The 16,767-nt window shown below is 38.9% G+C and overlaps 1 protein-coding gene across 1 annotated transcript in view; it reads left to right on the plus strand.

Moving 5' to 3' along the window:
* The first annotated feature begins 1,133 nt into the window (after window positions 1–1,133).
* Bmpr1a (bone morphogenetic protein receptor type 1A) overlaps window positions 1,134–16,767 on the plus strand; it is a 131,849-nt gene continuing 116,215 nt past the window's right edge. The window contains 1 exon segment of the mRNA XM_047552912.1: window positions 1,134–1,227. The gene's annotated coding sequence lies outside the window, so the exon portion shown is untranslated.

Consider the following 16,767-nt stretch of genomic DNA (forward strand, 5'->3'; position numbering starts at 1 on the left):
TCCAAAAATTGAATTAGGCTGCAGAGGGCATAATTACCCACTTGCCACGGTTTTCTCTGCCATGACACATTGCTCAGCATATCATCTTGGCCAATCAGTCTGAATCTCTTTGAGAAAATAGTCCACTCTTTCCCTTAAAATTAAAGCAGGTAATATGTAAAAAACTGGAGAAAAGTGACAAATTTTAGTTGATGCCAAGAATCTCATATTCTTATCGAGATACAGTGATGCATGACTCACAAACCTGAGACAGCTAAAGAGCTCAGGAAAAAAAAAAAAACAGTGATGAAAAGAGAACTGAAAAATAATTTGTAATTACGGAGGGCATCTCAGGCAAGAAGGGTAAGGGTGGATAAAAGAGAAAAGTGAAAAAGAATAAAAGACACTCACCCACACACACATAAAACTTTAAGAACATAAGGGAATTTCAACACTCCTATCAGAATATAAGGAAATACCGTGGAATCTAAACATTTCTTTAGGCGAGATTGTAGGTAAATATAAGTAGCAATACCAGGCACATTCTTTTCCTGAAAGTGATTTTTAAAGAAAACTTAAGGTATCTATGTATAACAAACTAATTGGACATGATATTTTTGTTGAAATACTTATCAAAGAGGTTATTAAAGTCACATTTGGTAAAAACGGGCCAATCTTTTCTTTCTTCATGTACAGATCATAGAATACATTTAACAGAATTTTGCACAAAGAATCTGGGAAAATGGAAGAAAAGAGGTAGTGTAGTGATAATTATCTGCATTTTCCACAAGGAGGGAACGAGACGCTGGAGGGTATACGAGGTCACTCGAGTGAGCCAAAGGTAGAAATGAAAGCAATATTTATAGTGTGCTGACTTCAGTTCGGCTGGACTCCCACCGCTCCTTATCTTATGCCTTTGGAATTCACCGGCTCGCAGATCACAGCAACCCGAGCGGGCCGGGCCTCGGGGCTGAAAGATAGACCAGGAAACGCTGCTCTCCCTGCTCCCTCGAAGCGCGTGCACCTCCATCTCCTTAACTGCGCCTCGGCACGTTGGCCCACAGCCCAGAGCAAGAACCGGGGAGCGGTGGGTGGGTGAATAATGAATGCAGTGTAACTACATTTTTCTTTTCTTTGTCGCAACGACTACTACCAAGACCGGGCAATCCTCGCCCAGCTTGGTGACTTGGTGCCTTCTAAGCGATCAGGCTCATTTCTCAAACCTGATGACTGGAGCTCAAAGGGAGTGTGAGTCGGAAGCACAGGGGGTCGGTATGAAGGAACCCGCGGGGACAGTGGGTCTTGGAAGCCCCGGACGGGAGGCCCTCCATCGTGTGTACCCCGAGTTGTCTGCCTGATGCGGCTTCCACAGAGTGGCCCCGCCATGGCGGCTATGGGGCTGGCTCGACGCGAGGGGCCGACAGGCCCGAGCAGAGGACCGGCCCCCCTCCCCACAGCAGCCCGGCGCCCCCTTGCCGGCGGCTGGTCCTCCTCCCCGGCAGCGGGGCGCCGGGCTCCGCGGGCCTTTCGGGTCCTTCCGCCGCGCGCTCGGCTCATTTCGTGTCCGGGGCGGGGCGGGGCGGGACCGGCTCCCGCGTTCGGGTGCGCGCGGCGCTGGCGGGCGCCCTCCAAGTGCGCGCGCGCGCCGAGCCGACTCTCGTGGAGGCCCGCCCCTCCCCCAGGCCCCCGTACCCGCGCCGCCCCTCCCCCGCGTGCGAGTGTCGGCCGCGACGGCTGCGGAGATTGGAATCCGCCTGCCGGGCTGGGCGAAGGAGGAGGGAGGAGGGAGGAAGGAGGAGGGAGGAAAGAGGAGGGCGGGTAGGAACGCTCGGGCTCCGGCGCGTCGGTCCGCGCGAGACGAGGATCGCACGGCCGCGCGAGGGGCGACCGGGCCGGGGCCGCTGCACGCCGAGGGCGGAGGCCGAGCCGGGCCCCCGCCGCGCCCCGGCGGCTCGCTGCCCTCACACCCGCTACGCTCGGAGGGCTGGAGGATGAGTTCCCCGGAGTCCGGGTGAGTTGGCTCGTCTGGAAGTGCGTGTGCGCGCCGGGAGAGGCCGGCTGCGGCGGGGAGGCCGGCGCGGGCGCGGGCGAAGTTTGGAGTGAGGGGCGGCCCGGGGCTGGCGAGGCCGCGGCGCGCCCTGGGCCCTGAGGTCCCCTCCGCTGACCCTCAGCCCCGCGTTGTGTCGGGTCCTGCTGTCCGGGCCCTCTTTTGTTTCCCTTCCTACCCCTGGGTCACAGGCCGTGTTTGGGAAGGCGGTGTGGACTAAAGCCGCTCCGAGGACGCTTCTGGAATCCTTAAATGGGAAAGGCGCTCAGCTCCCCGCCCCGGAGCTGCGAGGTTGATATTCGGGGTTCGTCTCGGTACGCTTGGGTGAGAAAGGAAGGAGAACAAAGTGTGGTCGTCGAGCCCGGGGGAGCTGCTAGCCCGTCCTCCAACTTGGAAGGTGCGGTTTTCTCCGAGGTCGCTGCGTGTCGGTTCACCTGTTGTCCTGCGCGGCCTCCGCTGCCATGTCTGTTGTGATTCTGCCCTTCAATTTCGGAAAACTTTCTGCTGGATTGCTTGTAACCTTTTTACTCTTTCCAGACTCCCAGTGGAAAGGTTTGGCAAGAAAAAAAATGAGCTTGCGTCAGGGCAAAAAAAATCATATGCCGTGTATCAGGGTCTGGTGTTTTGTACTCCTTCGTGCGCTTGGATGTTTTAATTTGCTGTAAGCACTGCAGGTTTTTCTTTTGAACGGCTAGCAAACTGTTCTGAGTACATAGTAGGAACTTGGCACCTGTGATGCGTCACTTACTTTTATGCGTCACTTACATTTTAACCGTGGTTACTGTATTCCTCGTTGTTTTAGAGAAGGAAACTGAGTCGCAAAGAGATTAATTTAGATGAACGAGCTGGGATTTGAACTTAGGAACAACGTCGAGACACAGGAGTTTTTCTTTTTTTAAACAAACGCTGCAAATACTTTTTACGTATAGTAGCGTTTTTCTCTTACTCGTACTTGAAAACGTGTTGTTTTGTTGCTAGAGTTCAAAACAATTCCTTGATTGTATCTGCTTGTGAGAGGAGTTAAACTTCGAATTAAATTAGAAGGTAGCAATGCTTATTTTCAGTTGTTGAGATAGATCGTGAACCAGAATTATTCCGCTTTTTAAATTTAAAGTAATATATGGGTAATTCTCTGATCTAGGAATGGGCTGTTTACGAAAGGCCAATTAAAATTTGGAATATATTTGTAATAGAACCAGTACTTGATTATTTTTTTTTTCTCTTCACATTATCCGTGGAGCCCATTTCAAACCTTCTTAGTTTTCTTCACTTCTACCCATCCGTTACTAAAAAGATTGAGGTGTCTAGTGGGAGCTTCTCTACTGGTTCCTTCTCATCAGCTTCTTTCCTTGGAGAGGAAGAGTATTGTTTTGGTTCTTCTTGCTAGTTAACTTTGTTTCATCTTTCCCTGATTTTCCTACTAAATGGAGCATGAGTTATCTGTCCTTCCTGCTGTCTTTGGTTTTTAAAAGTACAGATGTATTTGAGAGTCAAATTTACAAAACCCATTGCTTAAGTTTGCTATTCCCTTAAGCTGTCTTGTTGCTGCTTTCCTTTTCAGAGCACATTAACATTTTGAAAAATTTTTTTTCTTATAAAAGTAATACATGGCCATTAAAGAGAAATTGCAAAATAGAGCAAAATTGAAATAAAATTAAAACTCAGTCATTCATAATCTCATCTGTAGAGATTGCCAAGAGTACAGTCTACTTTTCCTGCCTGGACAGGGTGGCCAACCATTCACTTCTTAACCCTTTGTTGACTAGGAACTAACCGACACATTTAAATGCCTTTTTTCAGTCCTCTCCCTGAAGTTCCTCTACATTTAACGTCCACTTCACATTCTTTTTTATTTGATGGTGCTGGTCCTGAGTTACATTGCCTGCCCAACTTCTCCTTCTTGAACTCTTTTTCCTTGGCTTTCATTCATCTGTACATTTCATTCCAGAAACACTTGCTGTATTCTAAAATACTGTGCAAGGCAAAAGGTTGCAACCACAGATATGGCCCATGCTCTCATGGAGCTTAATGTCTAGTGGGGGAGACACATGTTGACATACATCGAAGGATGAGTTCTTTAATTAAGTAAAATTGTGGTTATAATGGAAGTGCAGAGTATTATAAGAGGTTAAAAAGAGGTTAAAATTGGGATCTGACCTGGTGCTGGGAGATTATATGAACACCTCCCTAAAAATGTTACCTCAGAACCTGGTACAGTGTGAAGGAAGAGTGAAAGTTAACTAGGTGAAAAGTGGGCTTGTGCAGATTTTTTCTTTTCTTCCCCTTTTCTATCACCTTCTCTTCCTCCTTCCGTTTTTTTTTTTTTTTTTTTTTTTTGTTTTTGGTACTGGGGATTAAACCCAGGAGCACTTTACCACTGAGCTACATCCCCAGCCCTTTAAAAAGAAACTTTTTTTTTTTTTTTTTTTTTAACAGAATATCATTGAGTTGTTGAAACTGGCCTCAAACTTAAGATTTTCCTATCTCAGCCTCCCTAATCACTGAGTTATAGGCATGCATTACTGCACTTAATGTAATTGCTGCTGCTTAATATATTTATTTAATTTTATGTATAAGTGCTCCAAGTTTCACTCTTCAGGTCACTTTTCTGTCTCTCCAGTTCCTTGACATTATTATTCAGACCTTGTTATCTGAATATTTCTCAAATCTCTGTTCTTAATCTCTCTTGTGCATGAATCCTATTTTTTCATTTGCTTTATGCATAGTTCAGCCTGGTTCTAGTTCAAACTGAACTCTTCCTTTTGACTTTTTTAGTGTTCCTTATTTCTGTTGATGTCATACCAAACCCAAACCTTTTCCCCATTCCATCACATCTTGTTAAATCTACCAACATCTGTTGATTCTGCTTTCATATTTTGTCCTACTCTGACAAAATTCTTAATTCATGTTGGTATTAGAGTTATAATAAAGTCATAAAATAAATTGGATAATTTTCCTTATTTTTTTCTTTTTAGGAGTTTTGGGCTGGGATTATCTGTTCCTTCAAAGTCTGGCAGACATAACCTATAAGACCATTCAGGTCTGTATCTTTTTTCCTGGAGAGGATTTTGAATACCATTTCAGTTTATTTAATAGCTAATGGTTTATGTAGGTTTTTTAATTTCTTGTGTGAATTTAGTGTTACATTTTTTTTTCCAGAAATTTGTTGAGTTTTCAAATCTGAGGTTATTTCATTTTCAGGTTTTTTCTTTTCTCTGTAATTTCTACTACATGTGTGTGTCCCCCCCCCCCCCCCCCTTGTTTAAACCAGGTTTTTATCCTGCTTGGATAATAATATGCTCTTGTCTTCATTTTCTCTGTTGTCTAGTTTGTTTTTGCTTCTTTCATCTGTTCTTTTTTCATCCTCCTCCTGTACTCTTTGCTATAGTGTTCCTTCTATATGGACTGCATAGGTGGCCAGTTACCATATGTCCAGGTCTTACCCAATCTTCAAACTTCATTTTTTAATTTCAACTCTGAGTCTTAATTTTTTCTTCTGAATGGAATCACTTCTGGAGTACCACACAGTTTTATTTTTTATATTTAGCATAGTTTTCTCCCCCTAGTATTTTTTTACTGCACTTGTCTTTTTAAGAAGTTTTAATTTTTTTGAAGTATAATGAATACAAAATGATGTATTTAAGTTAAGTGTGCACTCTGTGAGACATTTGATATTTTATGGCAGTTTTTATGCCTTTAATAGTTCTACTACTAGATTGCAGACTGGGTCTATAACCAATTTTGTTGCATTTTAAAGTTAATAAGTGGGGAAAGGCCCATATCTATCCTAGCAGTGGCTATTGAACTGTACTGATTTGACTTATGGATTTTGGGAACAGAGAAGCCATGAAGAAAAAGGAATATTGGCTTCCTCTCATGCTAAATTTTGAAATAGGAATCCTTTTCTTTCCTTTTCCTTCTACCAACTTTTACTAGTTTTGTTTTTAGAATGCCTTTTTAGTGCCATTCTGTATTTAGCTGGTCAGTCCAACTCTTTTAACACTTATAAGATTAAATTCAAATGTTGCGTTACATTGAATTATGTCAAATATAAGATGCTTATAAGACACTTACAAAGAAAATATGCTTCTAGCCATTGGTTGTAAAGTGCACTCCAATGTCAGAGTTGCTTAAACATGTGCATCTTAGAATTGATGAATAAAGCTTCTCTCCTGTTCCTTTAGTGTAGGTGTTGGAAAGAAAGAATTTAAACTCATGTGGAAGTCATTTATACCCCTGCTGTTACTATGAAAAGTTATTTTTAAAAGATGTTTGCTAAATCTCTTTAACAAGTGAGAAATTTCAGGCAGTACAGAGAAATTTTTATTTTTGAATGGGGTCTCTGAGCAGACCTGCATGACTGGGAGGTACTTTGACCCCTGAGCTCTTCGTACACCCCCCACATTTCATTTGTTTGTGTGTGCGGGGTGGGTATTAGGGATTGAACTCAAAGAGTTTTGTGCGTGCTAGGCAAGCACTCTACCACTGAGCTAAATCACCAGCCTCTAATTTCTTTTGCTTATTATCTGAACTCACAAGTCCTCTAAGAGTTGGTTATTTTCACAAAATGGCACAGACTTTGTAGGGTGGAAATTGTGGGAGATTGTGATGACCAAGTGGATAGATTATTTTCAGGACTGTTCAGTATTTATGTATCATCATTAACAATCATTATATACAATTGTTCCTCCTATGGGATTGGTTCTAAGAGCGTGGTGGTTATCAAAATCTTTCAGATACTCATGTCCCCTTATACAAAGTGGCCTACTATTTGCGTATAACCCACATGTCTTTAGATTTCTTGTGTTATTTACTATTTGTGACTCTGGGGATCAAACCCAGGGCCTTGCCCATGCTAGGCAAGGGCTCCACTGCTGAGTTATATCCCTAACCCTTCTCTAGATTATTTATAATACCTAATACTTAATAATTATTTGTATAGTAAGTAATTATTATATGCTGTACGAGTAGTTGTATTGTAATTGTTTAGGGAATAGTGACCAAAAGTTCTTTGTGTTCAGTACAACTTTTTTTTTTCCCGAGTAGTTTTTATTTGTAATTTGTGGGTGGTTGAATCCCAAGATATGAAGGGTCTACTGTATTTATTTTTTATTTATTTTTATATTTTTGAACAGAGTCTCACTATTACCAGACTGGCCCCAAAACTCCTGGGCTTAAGTGACCCCTTCACCTTAGCCTCCCAAGTACCTGAGACTATAGACTTGCACCATTGAGCCCAGCTTGTACTTACTTTAAAAAAAAAAAAAAAAAGTACAAAAATAAATGTGTTTGGATATTCATATTTATAATGTGTATCAATTTTTTTAGCCAGCATGTTTAAGACCCTCAGATTTTTTTTTTTTTTTTTGGTACTGGGGTTTGAACCTAGGGGCACTTAACTGCTAAGCCACATTTCCAGACCTTTTTATTTTTTATTTTGAGACAGAGTCTCACTAAGTTGCTTAGAGCCTCACTAAGTTGCAGATGCTGGCCTTGAGTTTGTGGTCCTCCTGCCTCAGCCTCCTGAGTCACTAGGATTACAGGCGAGTGCAACCATGCTCTGCAAGACCCTCATTTTTAAAAAAGATAAAAACAAAACGATGTGCCTAGAGATCTCTAGAAATGGTTTTAAAAAAGAGCCCTAGTTAGGGACTTAAGGAAATAGATGATCAGTATAATTCATCTCAGGGTGGGCTTAGTAAGTCCCTAAGCAGCTAAATATAGGACTAATGAATAGACATTGGATAGATAAGGAAATTGTTTTTTAAGTATCTTTTTATTTTCTCTGTTGTGGACTTTAGTGCTTTTCCTTTTAAAATTTTATGCTGCTGCTACTTTTTTTTTTTTTTTTTTTAAATGGTACTTGGGATTGAATACAGGAACTTTCTGCTTCTGTGCTATATCCCCCAGTCCTTATTTTTTATTTTGAGACAGGGTCTCCCTAAGTTGCATACGTATGACTTGAATCTGATCCTCCTGTCTCATCCTCCTGAATAACTGCAATTGTAGGTGTGTACTCCTGCATCTGGCAAACTTTTATGCTTCTATTGATTATTTTTTTAGGATACAGATCTGTTATATGTATTACTAAAGTCTGAAAGAGTGGAACTTAACTTGCTCTAGCTGTATATAATTGACTGTTGACTTATGGAGGAGGATTGGGGTATGCTATGTGTAGGGAAAGGAATATGCCAGGTATAGGGATAAAATAATCAGATTTAGTTTGGGGGATTAAACATTATAGAGTCAGTTTGAAGAATGGCAGAAATAGTATAGTTTTGAAAATAAAATTTTGAAGTGTACAGCCAAATAGAGGTTTCTAGGGCTAGGTGTATAACTCAGTGGTAGAATGTATTTGTGAAGCCCTGCGTTTAATCCTCAGTTCCAGAGGAAAGAATAAGTAAATGAAATTTAAAAGAAGCAGCAGAGGAAGAAAGAAAGAAAAGAAAACCCAAAGTAGAGATTTCTACTTGGCAGTTGTATGTATGGTCCTGGAATTTGACAGAAGTTTGTGCTGGACATAGATACTTGGGGGTGATTACTGACCGTATAGGCTATATATATCAGTAATCAGAATTAGGTGGTACTCAAGTGACTTTTGTTTGCATGTGAAAGCCCTACTTGCATTGGCTTAAAGGGAAAATGTTTTCTCCCATCTTTTTGAAAAGACTAGAAATAGGCATGGTTGAATATTATGATGTAATTGGGATTCAGTATTCTCCACTTTTTTGGCCTCATTTTCAGGCCAGTGTTCACCTTGCAGAGGAGGATCATTAGCATCTCCAGACTAATACAGGTTTGTTTGGTACGAATTTAGGAGGGGAAAAGGGTGCTTCTTTTCCAGATACATATATTCTGTCCCCTGAAGAAATTCTTCTTGGTTTTCAGGGAGGTAGGGTGCCATCCTTACCAGAAATGGCTGTATCCCCACTGGAGCAGCTAGGGAGCCCATTGAACACTGTAATTGGTAGTCTTCCTGAAACTAAGTGAGATGGGCAAGCAGTGTTTCCCCAAAGAAAAAAGATGACTCTGGTCAGGTAAATAATAAAAACATCTTCTATACTTTGGTTCTTAGCCTTTTTAAGGTCATTCCTTTAGAACCTGAAGGAAAATACACAAAACTCTTTGGTGCAATGTCATATATATGTCATAGACTTCTTATCAGGAACTCCTGGTATAGTCAGCAAAGAGCTTAGAACCTAGTTTTGGGAAATACCAACTTAAGACCTGGTTAGAAGAAAATTGATGTTAAACAGTTTTCTAATTGTACTTAGGTTAAGGTCTATGTGGGGGAAGTGTACAAAACTTTACAAGATCAAGTCATAAGGAAAGGGGACTGGGCTTGTCTAGAATGTAGGTGCTTTGGAAGGCTTTACTAAATAAGAGAGTGGCCTGCAGAATGAGACCTTAGGCAAGGAAGCAGAGGGAAAATGTTTCTGGAAGTATTCAGTAGTGTTTAAAGCAAACATTGTTTCTTTTAAAAATTGTAAAAGCACTGTGTCTGTTTTGGATAGTTTGGGAACTATGAAAAGTTATAAAGCAGCAGCAAAAAGATTAAGTTTTGACTTTTTAAAAAATAAAATCTAGTACTGGTTCTACCGGAAAGTAGCAGTGTAATCTTGGATTCCACACAAAACCTGTTCAGATCTCTGCTGTTTCTTTGTCTTAAAAAGTGAAAGGGACTTAGTGAACTTCAAGATCATTTTTCTGCTAAAGAAAGAGAATCCCATGACTTCAGCGCAAAGCAGTTAGTTGCTGAAATTGCAGGTCATATAATGCTTTTGGTCCTGATGACATCATTGGATTTCTGATTTTTGGCTGAAAAAAGTCACTCTTCAGCCTTGGCAGTCCTTGCAAATAACAAAGGAATGGCTTATGACCAGTGGTGTTCTTCCCCTGTCCCCTTGTGTCTCCTTTTCTGAGCATTCTTCTTTAGCATTAGGTAAAGTATCTGAAGTGTTATGAATAGAGACTTTGAGTTTTGAAGTTAAGAATCTGTAGAAGATGTATGTACTTGTGATAACTGTTTTATGTAATAATATTAACATTTGTAGGTCGTCCCCCCCACCCTTTTTTTTTTTTTTTTTTTTTGGCAGTACTGGAGATTGAACCTAGGAGCACTCTACCACTGAGCTAGATCCCCAGCCCCTGTTTTTGTGTGCCAGGGATTGAACTCTAGGACATTTAACCACTGAGCTACATCTCCAGCCCCTTTTATTTTTTTAAATTTTGAGACAGGATCTCAGCTAGGTTTGCTTACAGCCTCAGTAAGTTGCCGAGGCTGACTTCAAACCTGTGATCCTCCTGCCTCACTCAGCTTCCGAGCAGCTGGGATTACAGGCATGAGCCACCATGCCTGCCTGGTTCCCCAGCGTTTTTTGAGACAGGGTTTCCCTAAGTTGCTGATGCTGACTTTGAACTTGAGATGTTCTTGCCTCAGTCTCCCAAGTAGCTGGGATTAAGCTTTTGATAGGAAATGTTAAAGACTTAAATTTTGGTGAATATGGATGTGTAACTTACAATTAGAGTTTGAAGATAGTTCAAACTGTGAAGTATCTCACTATGCTTTTAAAATGTTTATTGCATATTGAAATTATATTGTTTTGGATACATTGGACTGAAGAAACATTAAAATTAATTTCACTTGATTCTTTTAAAAAATTATGTATTTTAATTAGTGCATTCATTGTTATACATTTGTATATGCACACAGTATAACAATATAATTTCAATTTCATTCCTAATATCTGTCTTTAATGAGACTATATAATTACATTATGTTGATCAGTGCTATCTTTAACCTTCCTTCTTCTTCTTTTTTTATGGAAAAGCTTTAAAAATCTAGTGTACCTCCTATCTCTTTTCTTCCTCAGTGATCCAAGCCTAAAAATTAGCTTTTCTGCATCATTATTTGAAGGTAGTATTTTGATTTTTCTTGTACCATCTTTCTCTCTCTCTTTTTTTTTTTTTTTCTTCAGTGCTGGGAATCAAACTCAAGGGCTCATGCATGCTAGGCAAGAACTCTACCACTGAGCTACACCCCCACCCCATCTAATTAATATATTAATATATTTCTTTACCACTGACTTTCCAAAGCATGTAATATGCTAATAAACTTGGTGAAACTTCAATATGGTTTATCTAACTGACATAGTGGACTGGGGATGTAACTCGGTAAAAGTGCTTGCCAAGCAGACTCAAGACCCTGGTTGTCAATCCCCAGTACCACAAAATGAAAAACAAAAACCATAGAACTCTATTTTCTGTTAACAGAAGTTACACATATTTGTGGTTGAAACTTCAAACAATACAGAAATGAAGTAGTATGAAGTAGTGAGAGTATTTTGTAATCCTGCCTTAACCCTCACTTCTCTACCACTGTTAGAAGTACAGAGATTAGTGTAATCTTTCATTCATTCTTTTCTCATTCCACTCTTCAAAAGTGGGGTTACATTATGCATCTTTTTAACTTTCTCTTTTTACTGAACATGTAGGGGAATTTTTATTATTATATTTCTATTTTGTTTTTGTTTTTAGTAGCTGAGAGGTATTCCATTTTCTGGATATACTTGAATTTATTTACCAGTCCCCTATTAATAAATAATTAAAGTGTTTGTATTTTTTTCTCTTGTATTATGAACAGTGCTGTGGTGTTTGTCCATACCTTGTGAGACTTTTTATTTTATAGGATGAATTTTTAGAAATGCATTTACTATCAGAGAAGCCATACAGATTTGATAGAAAGTGCCAGCCTACCCTGCAACAGTGTTTGAGTGTGTGAGTCCACATCCCACCCCAATATATGTCTATTTATAGATATATATCTATATATAGATACATATTTATAGATATATATCTATATATAGATACATATTTATAGGTATATACTTTTATAGATATATATGAAAACCTTTATAATATTCTCTTGTTGTAAAAATATCTTAAAAATTTAAGCGTCTGTTGTTTTATACTTTTTATTATCAGCTCCTTGATGACTAAACTTTATCCTAGATTTTTTTTTTTTTTTCCAAATTACTGGGTATTTACCCCAGGATTGCTTTACCACTGAGCTATAATCCCCAGCCTTTTTTATTTTTATTTTGAGACATTGTCTCTTAAGTTGCCCAGGCTGGCCTTAAACTTGTAATCCTTCTTACTTAACCTCCTGAATTGCTGGGATTAGTCGTGTGCCATCACGACCAATCCTAGGATGTTTTATACTGCCAAGTGCTTTGTACCAGTTAAGTGTTCAGATATTTGTATCTGTTGATGGCAAAGGGTCCAGAAGATGGCACTATGTATAAAAATTATTTTGAGCCAAAGGCATTTGCGACTAGGCTCTTTTCTGAACTCCCTTATTTGCCTAAAAGCAGAGCTTTCTACAAGAACCCAGTTGTCATAAATCTCCACAGGGCATGAATTGTCATAAACCTCAGTTGTCAAAAATCTTTTCCCTGTGAGTTTTGTGACTAGTGGAGATTGAGTCTTATCACTGGAATTGTCCCACCTGTACAGATGTTATCACAAAACTCATTTCCATCTATTCTCCTCAAGGTGCATTTATCTTTCCTAAAAGTTGCTTATTTCTTGTATGCATTCTTTCTTGCCCTCAGGTTTTCCTGTTAAGATAGTATATAGTCTTAAAAATCTAGTGACTTTGTTTTTTTGTCAGTTTAATTTTCAGGCTCCACTTATCTTCCAAGGAGGGTAGAGGAAAAAATTTTTCCTCCAACTCCAACAGTGGAGAGAAAAAATTTTGCCCCATTACGGCAAAAATAAGCAAAATGAAATAAAACTTTCTCTGTCTAAAAATAAAGTATTTTAAATAATGCTGGGTCTGGGTGTGGTGACACACAACTGTAATCAGTGATTTGGTAGACTGAGGCAGGAGGGTCACAAGTTTGAGTCCTATTTCAGATTTTTTATTAAGGTTACCTAAGTATCACTTTAAATTCTTACTAAATCCCCTTGAACACTAAATCCTTTTCTCTTTTCTTTATATGAATCTATAATAATACTATATGTAAGCATTTGACCTCCTCACTGGTTCCATTTCAAAGGGCGTTCTTATTCTGCTGAATATAATTTTAACATTAATGTCTTATTTAACTTTCAGATTTATAAACTGTATTATATGATAACTTCTAATTGAAATATTAACTTAAATGTCTTATTCCTTTGTTCTTATGGAGTTGTTGGAGTTTATCAAACCTTGGAAATATTAAATAAAACAACGCATTTACAGTGGTATAGGTCAGTAATCCCAGTGGGAGGCTAAGACAGGAGGATCACAAGTTCAAGGACAGCCTGGGCAAACTTATGAGATCCTGTTTCAAAATAAAAAATGAAAAGGCTTTGGGATGTAGCTCAGTGGTAGAGTGCCCCTGGCTTCAATCCCTAGTACAGCATACACACAAAAAAGCACTCAGTGTCAAGCAGTCAACAGATATATGAAAAAATGTTCAACATCTCTAGTAATAAGAGAAATGCAAATCAAAACTACCCTAAGATTCCATCTCACCCTAATTAGAATGGCGATTATCAAGAATACAAGCAACAATCGGTGTTGGAGAGGATGTGGGGAAATAGATACACTCATACATTGCCGGTGGGGCTGCAAATTAGTGCAGCCACTCTGGAAAGCAGTATGGAGATTCCTTAGAAAGCTTGGAATGGAACCACCATTTGATCCAGCTATCCCACTCCTTGGCCTATACCCAAAGGACTTAAAATCAGCATACTACAGAGATACAGCCACATCAATGTTCATTGCTGCTCAATTCACCATAGCCAGATTGTGGAACCAACCTAGATGTCCTTCAGTTGATGAATGGATAAAGAAACTGTGGCATATATATACAATGGAATATTACTCCGCTATAAAGAATGATAAAATTATGGCATTTGCAGGCAAGTGGATGAAATTGGACAATATCATCCTAAGTGAGATAAGCCAATCTCAAAAAACTAAAGGACGAATGATCTCACTGATAAGCGGATGAGGACATATAATGGGGGGTGGGAGGGGTTAGCGTTAGGGTTAGGGTTAGGTTTAGGATTAGGGTTAAGGAAGGTGGCAAGAATGGAGGAAGGAAGGACTGTGTAGAGGGAAAAGAGGGTTGGGAGGGGTGGGGAGAAGGAAAAAAATAACAATGAATCAAACAACATTACCCTATGTAAATTTATGATTACATAAATGGTATGCCTTGACTCCATGTACAAACAGAGAAACAACATGTATCCCATGTGTTTACAAAAAAAAGCACTAATTTATTAGTGTATTTTTACTTAGTATAGGATATTTTGGGTTTTAAAAATGTTAAATTAATTTTTATCCATTATGCACATATAAAAGGTAAGTTTTGGTTTAAAGAATGTAAAGCAATAAAATATAAGATTGAGATAGATTAAATAATATCTAATATATCTTCTTACTATGTGCCAGACCCTGTTTTGAATCCACCATATAATCCTTACAAGTATTCTGTGATAATAGGTATTGTTATCAGTTCCTTTTCACACATGAGGAAAATGAGGAAGCAGAGACTAAGCAAATTGTCAAGGGTCGCACAGCTAGTGAGTGGCAGAACTAACTTTAGAGTCCATGCTCTTAATCACACAATTATATTCTCAAATGGAGTTAAAATGAAGATGCATCTACATACATGCTTGCATTTTTCTTTACTTTTACCTGTTTTTATGGCTGTTCTTCATGTAGATTAATTTGCTTGTGTTTGCCGTTTTATCTGAGGTACCAGGTAAACATCATGGTCACCCAAAAATATAAATATATATAATGCATGGTACATTAAAATAGGTTTACTTAAAAATTTTTTTTTTATTTTGGTGCTGGGGATTGAACCCTGTGGTGTTTGGCCACTGAGCCACATTCCTAACCCTTTTAAAATTTTTTTATTTTGAGACAGGATCTCACTAAGTTGCTTAGGGCCTCATTAAGTTGGTGATGCTGGCCTTGAACTTGTGATCCCTCCTGCCTCAGCCTCCCCAGCTGCTGGCATTATAGGCACGCACCACTGTGCTTGGCATAGATTTACTTTTAATAATCAATTAAGTTCTACATTTTTAGTATTTAAATGCATTAGAAAACATTCATAGGTAAATTTTTGATTGATATTCTTTGACTTGCCTGATTTTTTTTTCTTTGCATCATAAACAATATTATTACAAGGTCAGTGGAATACAGTTGCATTTTAGACATTTCCCCAAACACTTTATATATTTTTTTAAAAATTAGTGCTTCATATCTTCTCTCATTCCTGAGATATGTACATGTTTGTTAATGATAGTTACACAGGCAAACCTTTTTTTTTAAAAACATCTTTATCATGAGTATCACTCTTAAAATAGTATTGGGTAGATGTGTGTATAACATAATTAAATTATTCGTAATGGTTCTTTGAATGTGTTTAAAATCTACTTTGTGAGCGAATAAGAAGAAAAAAGCAATGAAATATACTGCCATAAAAATTGAAAGTGATAATTGAAAGTGATCTGGGTACTGTTTCACACATCTATATTCCCAGTGACTTGGGAGGCTGAGGCAGGAGGGTTGTAAGTTCAAAGCCAGCGTCAACAACTTAGTGAGGCCCTAATCAACGTATCAAGACCCTACCTCAAAATAAAAAATAAAAAGACCTGGGAATGTAACCCAGTGGTTAAGCACCCCTGGTTCAATCTCTGGTACCAACAACAACAACAACAAAATAAATAAATAAAAACCTCACTACTTACTGTGTCTGTCATAACTTGAGAATTCAAGGCAATAAGGTAAGTAAGGCAGAAGTGTCATTCTTACTATTTACCTGAATGTCTGAACCCTATAATAAATCTGAAATTAAGCAGTGTTGTCTGAACAGAAAGTTTTGAAAATGTGACTATCTTGTTTTAGTTGTCCATTTGTGTGTGGGGGTGTGTGTGTTCTGTATATGCTCTTCTTTCTTTTTAGCTTCGTAACTTTTAAGTTTTAAAAAGAGTTAAGATAGCTGGGTGCTGTGTCACAAGCCTTCCTGTAATCCCAGTGGCTCAGGAGGCTGAGGCAGGAAGATTGCAAGTTCAAAGCCAGCCTCAGCAACTTAGTGAGAGCCTGTCTCAAAATAAACAAAGCATGGCCAAGTGTCTCTGGTAATCCCCTCCACCCCCCTGCCCCCCCAAAAAATAGTTAAGGTGTTTCATATTTGATGTATTTTTTCTGTAATAAAGGACTGAAATAGAATAAGATGTGGGGAGGTAGAGCCTAAAATGAGGGAAGTCAGAAACCAGATGGAAATGAAAATCTAAAACCTCTAGACGAATGAAGCTAGAATGAATAGAATCTAAACACTGAAATTATACATCTGCTAGGCAGCTGCGTATTCTTTATATAAGTTCTCTTGTAGCAAAAGAAACTTAGAACATTTCCTAAATAAACTGAGCAAATATTCTTATCAGTAATTATGATATGTGCATTTTTTTTTTTTTTTTTTTTTTTTTTGTGGTGCCAGGGATTGAACCCAGGGCCTTGTGCTTGTGAGGCAGGCACTCTACCAACTGAGCTATATTCCCAGCCTGATACGTGCATTTTTAATTGTACATTTCCTAGAAGTTACACAGATTCTTTTCTAAAAATAACATTTTTGGGGGGGTTGAATTTATATTTTCTATTTATAACTTCAGCACTGAATCAATATCTTATTAAATTATATACCGAGAACTCTTCAGTAGTACCAAAAAAGAGTGATGCT

The sequence above is a fragment of the Sciurus carolinensis genome, chromosome 5, assembly GCF_902686445.1.
Source record: "Sciurus carolinensis chromosome 5, mSciCar1.2, whole genome shotgun sequence".
Taxonomy (NCBI): domain Eukaryota; kingdom Metazoa; phylum Chordata; class Mammalia; order Rodentia; family Sciuridae; genus Sciurus; species Sciurus carolinensis.